Source organism: Epargyreus clarus, unplaced genomic scaffold (genome assembly GCF_041222505.1).
Source record: "Epargyreus clarus isolate Ecla_fem2 unplaced genomic scaffold, WU_Ecla_fem_2.2 ptg000013l, whole genome shotgun sequence".
Lineage (NCBI taxonomy): Eukaryota > Metazoa > Arthropoda > Insecta > Lepidoptera > Hesperiidae > Epargyreus > Epargyreus clarus.
This window is the reverse complement of record NW_027332221.1, coordinates 6332965-6345747: the sequence shown is the minus strand read 5'-3', so window position 1 is coordinate 6345747 and position 12783 is coordinate 6332965. Positions and strand designations below refer to the sequence as shown.

The 12783-nt window shown below is 39.6% G+C and overlaps 1 pseudogene; it reads right to left on the bottom strand.

Moving 5' to 3' along the window:
• The window catches only part of LOC140746782 (tRNA endonuclease ANKZF1-like), a 121285-nt pseudogene that overhangs the window by 62993 nt on the left and 45509 nt on the right, over positions 1-12783 (bottom strand).

Sequence of the window (12783 nt, the reverse complement as noted above, 5' to 3'; positions counted from 1 at the left end):
TAAGGAGGTCCGCACTGTTCCACAGCTCGAGCAGTCATGTCCCGATGTCGCCAGTACGGCCCTTTTTATAGGACCGGCGCACGTGCACTTGTTTTTCTATTGAAGATGCAGGTAGTTTTACCTCAGGTGTTTAATCACTTCATTTTATAATAGGAGAACTGCCGTATTTGCTCCGACATACATAATAAAATTGCATAATCTTATCGTTGTAATAAACGCTGGGCGGTTACTGTCCTGATATTAATCTGAAATCACTTAGCAGCGGGTGACAGGATCAATATGTCAAGGTCAGTAGCTAATTAGTATTTTCTGCTGGTCGGTCACTGCCCTGATGCTAGACTGAAATTCACGAGCAGCAGGTGATAGGTCTAGTATGTCAAGGCCAGAGACTATTAAAAACAGAACTGCTGGTCGGTCGCTAACCTGATACTAGACTGAAATTCATGTGCAGCAGGTGATAGGTCTAGTATGGCAAGGCTAGAGACTATTAGAAGTTGCAATTGATATTGTGTATTTGTGTACTTTGAGAGCAAAGTACAAGATCAGAATGGCCGTGATAGATTATTCTTAAAAAAAATTATAATACTTGTATATAAATTAAAATTAATTTAAGAAAAAATAAGATTACATATTTACATATTTCATAAGATTATTTATTAATGTTTAAAAATTAAAAACATTGTGCAAATGTGTTACTTACACGTGTTTGGGTTAAGATTGTTAAGAATGTGACCATTGCACCTGCAAAACACGCGGTTTCATCAGGTTGTTTGTTCACTGGTATAAAAAGCCCTACATTTTATGAGAGTGGGGACTGTTCGATTGACCGCCGAAGAAAAAGGAGCTCCGAACAAAAATACGGTAAGACCACGCTGTACTGAGAATAAAATAAGTAATTATAATTTATATATATACTGTATACTACATCGCTAATTGCTAATATATTATTATTATTTTTGTTTTTAAAACTAAATATGTCTAATAAGAGGAAAATCAAAGGATAAGTAAATTATAATTTATATAAAAATTGCTTTAGTTATTTAAAATAAATGTTTACTAAGCTTGAGGTGTTTTCTTTTGAGATAACATAAAATAAGTCTTGCTGTATTAATCAATTTAAAATATTTGAATCAAAATCAATTTGTATATTTTAACAATAAAGTAAAAGTTATTTATTTTGCCTTATATTATTTTGAGCCATTTAAAATAAACATTCTCTTATGAGAATGTTTATTTTACTTTTTTTTTGTATTAATAATTGATAAAATTCTATTACGCGCGACTGGCAGGGTCGCCATGTGGTGGGAAACGTAATTCAAACGACGAGAGTTGGTAGCATACTCCTTTATTAAGGTTTCTACAGTGAGTTATATTAGCATAAGACACTATGTAAAGGGGTTTACACACTACACCGCGAACGAATTGGAAAGCGTAAGTAGGGATAGGGTTAGCGACGAACCAGCCTCGCCTAGTGGCTTGAGGCAGGGCGTCACTTATGCTGCGGCAATGTTGACAATGAGTAACAATGCAATTAAGTGGTTTGATAGTTACTATAGATATCGGTCACAATCGGTCAAATTGAGTAATGATTCAAACATGAACACGACGTCCAGTTCTAAAAGTATCAAAGCTGGTGCACCTCAGGGCTCTAATCTTGCGCCGATCCTGTTTGCAATTTATAGTGCTGACGTGGTCAAAAATATACAGAATTGTAAATACCACCTATATGCGGACGATCTGCAAGTCTATATACATTGCAACCCTCGTGATACTCATGAAGCGGTAAATAAAATTAACGAAGATCTAGATCGAATAGCCAAATGGTGTAGCATGAATTGCCTTGTGTTAAACGGAAACAAGTCCAAATTCTTAATACTAAGTTCTAAGGCCCTAATTAAGTATATGTCTGACCAAACACCTATTATTCAAATAAAAGATGAAAACGTCGAACGCGTCCATGAAGTACGTAATTTAGGATTACTCATGGACGAAAACCTTCAATTTCAAAATCATATTTTAAATACCAGTAGAAATTGTTTTTACAGGTTAAAAGTTCTATATCAAATATGAAATTATTTAACAGTAAACATACGTGAGAAACTCTGTGAGGCATTAATTTTATCAAAATTAAATTACATGGACGTGGTTTACGGTCCACGACTTTTGGCTCATACACGACAGCTAGTACAGCGCGTTCAAAACGCCTGTGTGCGATACTGTTACACTGTACCACCCCGCACACATATCACGCCATTCATTAACAATGCACAAAAACTGAAAATGGAATCACGCAGGAAGCTTTACCTTGCCACACTTCTTTTTGGTATTATAAACAATAAAATGCCTTCTTATCTTGTCCGAAAATTGGTATGGTCAGCAAATGAGAAGATGTACAATACACGTCCTCGAAGGAATCCATTAGTTGTACCTCTTCATTGCACCCATTCCTTCCGAGGTAGCTTTAGGTACGCCGCATCCAAGTGTTGGAACGATGTCCCTCCACCTCTTCGTAGTCTACAAACAGTAAATATATTTAGAAATAAGTATAAATTATACTTACTAGAGCTTCAGGTGAAATCTTAACAAACTTCGATATACTTATTCATTTTACTGTCACTCACCTGATCAATTATAGACTTTACACCAATAACTCGAAAATTCATATAGCTACATAAACACCACATTATTACAGGCAAACATTCCTAATATGATTTTAATAACAATTTAATTCATTCACAAGCACAGTTCAAATTGAGGAATACCAAAGACTCCCAGTGATATGAACAAAATGCGTCTACCCGCGATATAACAATCGAACTCAGCTGCTCACGTGTTTCCTCTTACTTCTCTTCGCTGTACGCATATCCGTGAGTCACTCTATGGGCTCACTGAAAATCAGCGCCGTGGTGCAACTCACCATGGCATCAATGCTGAGGGAGTGCCTATTCCGTATGCAATGTATACATACAAGCATAGGGATATGCTGTAACTTACCTAATTAACTATTGTATTTTTATTCTGCTGTGTTGTTTTAGTATGTGTCATGAATTTTATATGTACCTATTGTGTAACCTATATTATTTTATATGTGTGTAATTGATATGTGTGTGTGTACAATGCATTACGTAATAAAGTTATTTCATTTCATTTCATTTCACACAGGCGCCACGGAGTGCGCCAACCTCACCATCCCCGACAACAGCGGCTGCTGATGCAGCGCCGCGTTCACCCGTCGTTGGTGGACCATCCCAGGGTCCTCGAGCAGACGACAAGCCAAAGGGTTACCCCCCCATTGTGCTGGAGCGGTTCCCAAATTGGACGCAGCACTTCGAGGTGCTGCGAGCCCGATTGGGTCGCGCGCTGAGCGCACGGCCCTATGGACGAGGGATAAGGTTCATCCCTCAAACGCCCGAAGAATACCGGACGATCCAGGCGTTCCTGACCGACCTGTCAGGCACAGAGCCAGACCTCTCCTGGTTCTGTTATACGCCGCGTGAGAACCGCCCCACTAAGGTGACTGTTACTGCGTAACGCGCTTCGCGCAGTACAGGCGACCGTCCGCGGCTGGCGGGGGACCCGCACCCCTTCCTCGCGTCCAGAGCACTCGTCCGCGAACCCACTCGATGTGCACACGCCGGTCGTTCCCTTATTTGGAATAAACAGTTAAAACCATATTTGGCGAGTTTATATTCAAAGCCAGGACGCCCAGCTCACCACTGGGGCCTGACACTCAGACAGTGGTCCTTCGAAGCCGTCACCAGTGGCCAGGGAACGTCCGCTTCGCCGTGCACGACCGCCCGTGGACTTAACATCGCCCGCCTTCGATCGTCGAGAACATTCAGCGGTCACTTAGAGGACGTTGAACCCGGGGGTCTTTAATAATTGAGTGAGTCCGTTCCTTTTTTCCTTATTTTCCTGTCTTCTTGTGCTTCATTCCAGGAATTTACAGTAGTGCTATACGGATCAGGCATATTGATCTCTTCATAAATAGCCTATTTTCTATCTTATCTATTCACTCATTTCATATATTTGCTGTTGCTTAGCACAACTCATAGTTAATCGCATTTAAAGCTATACGCATTTTACCGACGGGTTTGCCTGCATATTATTTACTTACGGGTTACGCATTTAATTAATTTCCCATCATTCATTATGCCTTTTAAAGAGCTCATAAAGAAACGTGGAAGCTTCAAAGCTAAGTTGACCCAATTCACAAATTTTATAAAATTATTGCCTGCGTCAGATTTAGATAATTTCCAGCTAGCAGAATTAGAATGCCGACTTAGCGTAATGGAAACAATGTATCGTGATTTTGACGCATTGCAGACGGAGTTGGAGCTGTTGTCGGAGGATGCAGAGGAAATGTATAAAGATAGGGAGCAATTTGAGCAGCAATACTTCGCGCAAGTGTCCCGTGCGCGGGCGCTGCTCGCCCCCGGGCGCGCTCCCTCGTCGGCGTCCGCCTCGTCCGTCGACGGTGGCGCTAACCACGGCTCTGCCTGCAAGCATGACTTCGTGCGTCTGCCAAAGATCGACCTGCCACATTTTAACGGCGACTATCAGCACTGGCTTGAATTTAGAGATACGTATATTTCCCTTATTCATAATAATGAAAGTATACAAGACATCAATAAGTTTCACTATCTTCGCGCGGCTTTAACCGACAGCGCATCCCTAGTTATAAAAAGCATCGAGTTCCAGGCCAGTAATTATGCCATTGCTTGGCAATTGTTGTCAGAAAGGTACGATAATCAAAGACTTCTTATAAATAATCACGTACAGGCCTTATTTAATTTTGAATTCATCCATAAAGAATCCAGTGCCTCATTACGTAATATGATAGATGTAACAAATAAAAATTTAAGGGCCCTTGGCACTCTTGGCCAGCCCATAGAACACTAGGATACCTTAATTATTTACATCATGTCTAAAAAATTAGATACAGTTACTAACCGTCAATGGGAAGAGTATAAAAATAATCTTACTCCATATCCTAACCTAGAACAATATTTACGTTTTTTAACCAACAGAGCAGACTTATTAGACACACTAAATGACAATAAAAATAATAAACATATTTACAATCCTAACGCTAACACATACGAAAATAAATCAAAAAAATATAATAATAAAAACTATATTACAAAACCTAAACCTAATAATATAAAATGTCCTATGTGTTCTCAAGATCATTATTTATTTAGTTGTCAATCATTCAGAAACCTTGATATTGATACACGTATTAAAAAAGCGTCAGAAAGTAATGTTTGTATGAACTGCCTGCGCCCAGGTCACATAAATAAGCATTGCAAGTTATCGCATTGCAAATATTGTTCCATGAAGCATAATTCCCTCTTACATAAGGAGTCATATTCAGATCAAACAGGGAACAATATAGCATTGTCATCTCACATTACATCTTCTTATTCAAATAATAATCAGGGCCATGTATTGCTATCCACAGCATTGGTAAAGGTGGCTGACGTTGCCGGACAACTTCATACTGCCAGACTTCTGTTGGACACGGCAGCACTTCCAACTTCGTCACCCAGGACCTCTGTGGGAAGCTTGGTCTGGTAAAACGTAGCATGAGCTCCACTGTCTCAGGTATTAACGGTCATGTTTCTAATACCTCAGAAACCTGTAGCCTTATTTTGCAGTCTTATTGTGGAGGTTATCGGGCGAACGTAAACTGTTTTGTCTTACAAAAAAATACACAATCGCTGCCTGGCTCTTACATAGATATGAAACATTTATCTATTCCGTCAGGTCTTCAGCTAGCAGACCCTACATTTAACATACCTTCAGCTATTGACATACTTGTAGGAGCTGAAGTATTCTGGGACGTCTTAGGTTCCGATACAATTAATTTAGGCAAAAATAATCCTAGATTACAGAATTCAAAATTAGGTTGGCTTATTTCGGGCTGTGTGTACCAGTCCGCAAATTTCAATCTTCGTAAATGGCAATTCAACAATCAAAAAATATTAAATTTAATAAGTAATAGTGATGTAGACATAAAAAATAAAACATTAAATTTAAACGACACCTCTCCATGTAAAACGCTTGGTTTATACTGGGACTGTAACGTAGATCATTTATTCTTCTCAATGCAAATAAAACCCATATCTAAAATTACAAAACGTAATATTTTATCTTTAGTAAGCCAGGTCTTTGACCTCCTTGGTCTTGTTGGCCCATGTATAGTCCAAGCCAAGCTCATGTTGCAACAGCTTTGGATTCTTAAATGCAACTGGGATGAAGATGTACCAGCAGAAATAAAAACACAGTTTTTAGATTTCTTAAATTCACTTTCAGTTCTTAATTTTATTCGCATTCCTCGCTGGGTCTCTTCCAGTAACCCCTCTGTAATAGAACTTCATACCTTCACAGACGCTTCAGAGCGCGCTTATGGCGCGTGTATTTATGTGAGAACAGTTGCAGTTGATGGAACGGTGACCGTTCGCCTTGTAGCCTCTAAAAATAGGGTTGCCCCTATAAAGCCCACAACCATACCACGGTTAGAGCTATGTGGTGCTTTACTGGGAACTAGGCTGTTTCTAAAGGTACGTCAGTCACTTACCCTATTGCTTAATAACTGCTACTTTTGGTGTGATTCAACTATCGTCTTGGGTTGGCTTTCTACATCACCCAGTCAACTTAACCAATTTGTTCGCAATAGAGTAAGTGAGATACAAGAAACAACCGCCCATCAGACGTGGAGCTACGTTCCTTCCAAGTGCAACCCGGCTGATCTCACTTCTCGGGGGGTGAAGGCTGATTGCATCAGCACATCCACTCTTTGGTGGTCGGGCCCTGATTTTATTAAAACAAGGGAAATAAACTTTCCCAATCCACCGAATATACAACCTCATTCACTACCAGAAACATCTTTACATACAACTATTAAAAATAATAATAAATTGGAAGTAAATAATAATAATCATAATTTAATTTCTAAGTTAATTCATAAATCATCTTCATTTACAAAATTAATCAGAATCGTAGCGTATATACATAGATTTATAAATAACTGTAAAAACATAATAAAAAATATACATCTTACTTAACACATTTAGAATTAAAATCATCACAGAATCTTATATTACAGATTTCTCAGCAGGAAATGTTCCCTGAGGAATATCAATGTCTTAAAGCTAATCAAACTTTATATAAAAAGAATCGATTGGTTAGTCTTTCACCTTTCATTAATTATGAGAACTTAATTCGCGTCGGTGGACGTCTTGAAAACTCGAATTATACCTATGACGTTAAGCACCCTATTTTATTGTGTAGCAAACATCATTTAACAAAAATCATATTTGAAAAAGAAAACAAAACACTTTTCCATGCAGGACCTCAATTGCTTTTGGCGAACATTAGGCTTACTTACTGGCCTCTAGCAGGCAAAAACCTAGCTAAGCAGATAGTGCGTAACTGTGTTCGTTGCACTCGTTTCAAAGCTCAGTCTGTCCAGGTTATTATGGGCAACTTACCCAATGATAGAACTCATTTAGAGTTTCCTTTTTTAAACACAGGTCTTGATTACGCCGGGCCAGTGCTGATAGCCGATCGTGGGGGTAGAGGTTGTAAGCTAATAAAATCTTATATTTGTGTTTTTGTGTCTTGCAGTCAGAGCCGTCCATTTGGAGTTGGTGTCCGACCTCACTAAGGAGGCGTTCCTCGCTGCCTTCAACAGGTTTATCAGTCGTCGCGGTAAACCACAGCGGGTGTACTCCGACAACGGCACAACATTCGTGGGAGCTTTCAATGAGCTTTCCCGCTTATTATTAGCATCATCAGATAGTATAGCTTCTGATTTATGTAATGAAGGCATAGAATTTAAATTTATACCAGCTTATACCCCACATTTTGGTGGCATTTGGGAGGCAGCTGTCAAATCCATAAAGCATTTATTATACAAAGTCTTGAGCCTCACTCATTTAACTTATGAAGAGCTGTCGACTTGCCTGATTCAGATAGAGGCTATTTTAAATTCCAGACCCTTAACGCCTTTATCCACAGATCCTTCTGATCTATCATATCTTTCCCCTGCACATTTCCTCCTCGGACGACCTCTTATGACCGTCCCACGTCCTCTAGTGGCTAATGTCAACATTCAGCGGCTACCACGCTTCGATCGCATCGAGAAGCTGCGGCAGCATTTTTGGCAGCGATTCTCAAATGAATTAGGTTTAAAGAATCTTTATTTCTCATAAGACATATTACATTTGTCACTTAAAATGAGAAATTTACAATATATTAATAACAACTAATGGTAATGCTCGGTACGTATGTTCGTGTGTGTGTTGCATGTGCGTGTGTGTAGCGCATGCGTGTGTGTGTGCGCGCATGTGTGTATGCGTGTGTCTGAATGTGTGTGTGTAATTTTTATGTATGCGTTCTTGACATAGCACTATATATTTATGTATTTGTGCTTTTAGTATTTTTGAGTGCTTGTTATATTGTATGTTAATATTGTGTTGTATGTTTATTCGATGTTATTGAGAATGTAATTTTTTAACAGTGTTTTGAATTTGGCAAAGGACTTTACTTTAGTTATACATTCAGGTAAGTTATTATACATTCTAGCGCCATCATATTTTATGTTTAATTTACCGTAATTTGTCCTGGTTTTGGGTAGTTGTATTAGATTTGTATTTTTCTTGCGTTTACTATATCTACTGGGCTCTTTGAGATCAAAACGAAATTGTGTTCGTAGTGTTCCTTTGAGTATTTTTCTAACCAATATGCATGTGTTGTAGGTATATATCTGTTTTACGTTAAAGAGCTTCGTTATTTTGTAAACGTCCTTTGTAGGTGTCATGAAGTCCATTTTATATAGTACTTTTATTAGTTTGTTTTGTGTTCTTTGTAGACGTTGTATATTACTCTTAGCTGCGCATCCCCATATCTCAGTAAGATATTCTATATGTGGTTTTACTAAGGTATTGTATATTACAGTTCGTATTTTTACCGGTATATATTTGGATAAAGTTCTTAAACAACCTAACAAAGATATTAGTTTTTTACGTACTTTCATTATGTGCGGTTTCCATGTCAATTTATTGTCTAAAATAAGGCCGAGATATTTTTCTTGTTCTGATATTTGTAGAATTTCATTGTTTATTTTAAGTGCAAGATTAGGAACAACTTTTTTGTTTTTAGCGGCGAAAATCATGTATGCTGTTTTGTCGATATTAATTGTGAGAAGGTTGTGTTTAAACCACTCATCTAGGGAATCTAGATCCTTTTGAGATTTGGCCATAATTTCATTCAAATTTTCTCCATAGTAAAAAAGGCACGTGTCGTCTGCATATAATATTAGATCCCCAGTTAAGGCAAGTTCACTAATACTATTAATGTAAATTAGGAATAATAAAGGTCCTAATATGGTCCCTGCGCTGGCCCTCACGGCGTAAGGGAGCGTCCCCCGGGTGGCGGATGGGGGAGTGGTCGACAGTACGGATTATCCAGCTGATCGGCTAGGTCCGATGGACCCGTTGACCAAAGTAGGGTGTGGTCCTCCAGCAATATGGGGGTTGTGCGGCGGGTTAACACCCCGTCCACGTAAAAATTTTCTGTTACGAAACTGATACGAGAAATAAAACGATCCGATCCCAAAACCAACGACCTTCGGCATGGATTAAAGGAACTCCGATTAGCATCATGGAATGTACAAAGTTTATTCAGACCAGGAGCAATGCAACAGGTATACAAGGAACTCCAAAGATACAATATTATTATAGCCGCGTTACAAGAAGTGAGATGGCCGGGACAGGGTGAGTGCAATATTGATAACAGCGCGGTACTCTTCTATAATGGCAGTGACATCGGACACCACACTTGTGGAACAGGTTTTATAGTCCAAAAAGCGTTTGCAGGTCATGTCATAAAATTCTATGGCATAACAGATAGGATTTCAGTTTTACGTGTGAGAAGCCAGTTTACCAATATTACCATTATAAACGCTTACGCTCCTACTGACGGGTCAGACGACGACATAAAGGACACTTTCTACGCGGACTTAGAATTAGTATATGACCAGGCCCCCGAATATGATATCAAAATCGTGCTCGGTGATTTTAACGCTAAGATAGGTAAAGAAGAAATTTTCTTTCCTACCATCGGGAGACATAGCAAACATGACCAGAGCACAGATAATGGAGTAAGATTAATCAGTTTCGGAACATCAAAGTCCTTGGTGATAAAAAGCACAATGTTTCCACACAAAGAAATTCACAAAGGAACATGGATATCACCAGATGGACGGACCATAAACCAAATAGATCATGTTCTGGTAGACGCGAGGCACAAAAGTGTCATTGAAGATGTAAGAACTTATCGGGGAGCAGATTGTGACAGCGATCATTACTTACTCGGAATTAAAATTAAAGCTAAAATCAAGATTACTAGAAGTAAGCGTGGAAATAACGAAGACTTAATAGACACAGAAGCGCTAAAGAGCGAGAATCTAAGAAATGAATTTCAACTTGAATTAAGTAACCGATTTCAAAATTTGGACTTAGAAGAAGATGTAAATAAGGCCTGGAAGAAGATAAAGGATGTCACTAAGTCTGTTGCATTGCAAGTATGTGGAAAAAGAAAGAGAAAGAAACGACGAAAATGGTGGACAGAGGAGTGTGAAAAAGCTGTCTCACTGAAAAGGAAGTACAGAATACTAGCTACACAAGATAACGCCTGGAAGGAAAGATATCTCGCTGCGAAGAGGGATGCCAGAGTACAGATAAGACGTGCGAAAAGAGAATATCTAGAGAGCATAGTGAAAGGAATGGAAGTATTAATACGGGAAAATAACTGCAGAAAGTTTTATCAAGAGATAAGGACAGCTAGAAAGGGATACCAGCCTACCACGCAATTCCTGGAAGATAACGAAGGCAACTTTATAATAGAAAAGGAGCAGCGAAAGAAGATCTGGCGAGAATACTTTCAAGAACTTCTCAACTGTCGCTCAACAGATGAACTCGTCACGATCGATATCCATGAAGAAGAAAACAACGAAGAAGTGAAACCACCAGACCGAGAAGACGTGAAAAGGGCGATAATGAGGCTAAAGAACAACAAGTCCCCTGGAGCCGACAACATACCAGGAGAAATCTGGAAATATGGAGGTGATGCCATACACGAACAGCTCTATAGTTTAATTTTGAATATCTGGCATACAGAACAGCAACCAGACGAATGGAATGTTGGCGTGATCTGCCCCATACTGAAAAAAGGATGCAGGAAAAAATGTACTAATTACAGAGGGATTGCACTGCTTCCCACCGCTTACAAAATACTATCCTATGTGCTATTGGATAGACTGGAACCATACGCGGAACAAATTCTGGGCGATTACCAGTGTGGTTTCAGAAGGAACCGTAGCACCATAGATCAAATCTTTTTGATTAAGCAATTGATGGAAAAACGGTGGGAGTATGCTCAAAGTTTACATGCTCTTTTCATAGATTTCACCAAGGCCTATGATTGTATAGATAGGAATCAGCTGTATAGGATACTTGCCGTTTTTAAAATACCAAAGAAATTGATCAATCTGGTAAAGGCAGCCACAAGAATTAGCTTAATGCATGTCAAGGTAGACGGGGAACTAACTGACCAATTTGCAGTGGTAACTGGCCTTAAGCAGGGGGATGCCCTGTCGCCGGTGCTATTCAACCTAGTACTAGAATATATCATCCGCAACTTATTAATGATGAAATATGGGATTAATCTAGGTGGAGAGCACAAAGTGACTGGGTATGCTGATGATATAGCAATTCTTGGGCAAACAGAGCGGGAAATCCAAGCAGCAGCCGAAACTCTAGAGCGAGAGGCTAAAAAGGTTGGGCTCCGAATAAACAAGAACAAGACTGAGTACCTTCATATGAAACGGTATAAAAACACACGAGAGAGTCGGAAGAATCTTACCGCTGGAGGATCCACTTACAAAGGAGCAAGCAAATTTAAATACCTTGGATGCACCATCACAGACACACACTCAAGGGAAGAAATTGATTCAAGGATACAAAATGCCCTTAAGTGTAGTGCTGCACTCCATAAAGTCTTGGCGTCCAAGCCTCTCAGCAGGAAAACCAAGATCCAAATCTATAAAACGGTTATTCGTCCGGTCTTGACATATGGCTGCGAAACTTGGACACTTACGCAGAAAGAAGAGAATAAGCTCCTAAGAGCAGAGAGGAAGATACTCAGAGTTATTCTTGGCCCAACAAGAGGAGAGGATGGCCGTTGGAGAAAACGTAAGAATCGCGAGATAAAACATCTGGTCTCCGAGCCTAACGTCATAGGAGAAACGAAATCAAGTAGGCTCCGATGGCTCGGACACGTAGAGAGAATGGGAGAAGATCGAGCCCCGAAGCGCGCATACCTAGGTGTTCCTGACGGGCGAAGACCAGTTGGACGGCCTAAATACCGCTGGAAAGATGAAGCAGTCAGGGACCTCAGGGAGCAAGAACAACATAACTGGCAAGAAATTGCACAGGATCGGGAGAAATGGCGACTTCTCGTATCGGAGGCCAAGACTCACTTCGGGTCAGCGAGCCACCGGAGTAAGTAATATGGATCCTTGTGGAACACCGTGAGTTATCTTTGTCATAGTACTTTTACTGTCGCCAATTTTGACTATTTGATACCGGTTGCATAGGTAAGACTTTAGAATATTGTGTGCTAAGTCACTAAAAAGGTAACTAAGCTTCTTGAGTAAAAGTGGGTGACTCACCGCGTCAAATGCTTTTTTGATATCAATGAATATGCCTAGGGCCA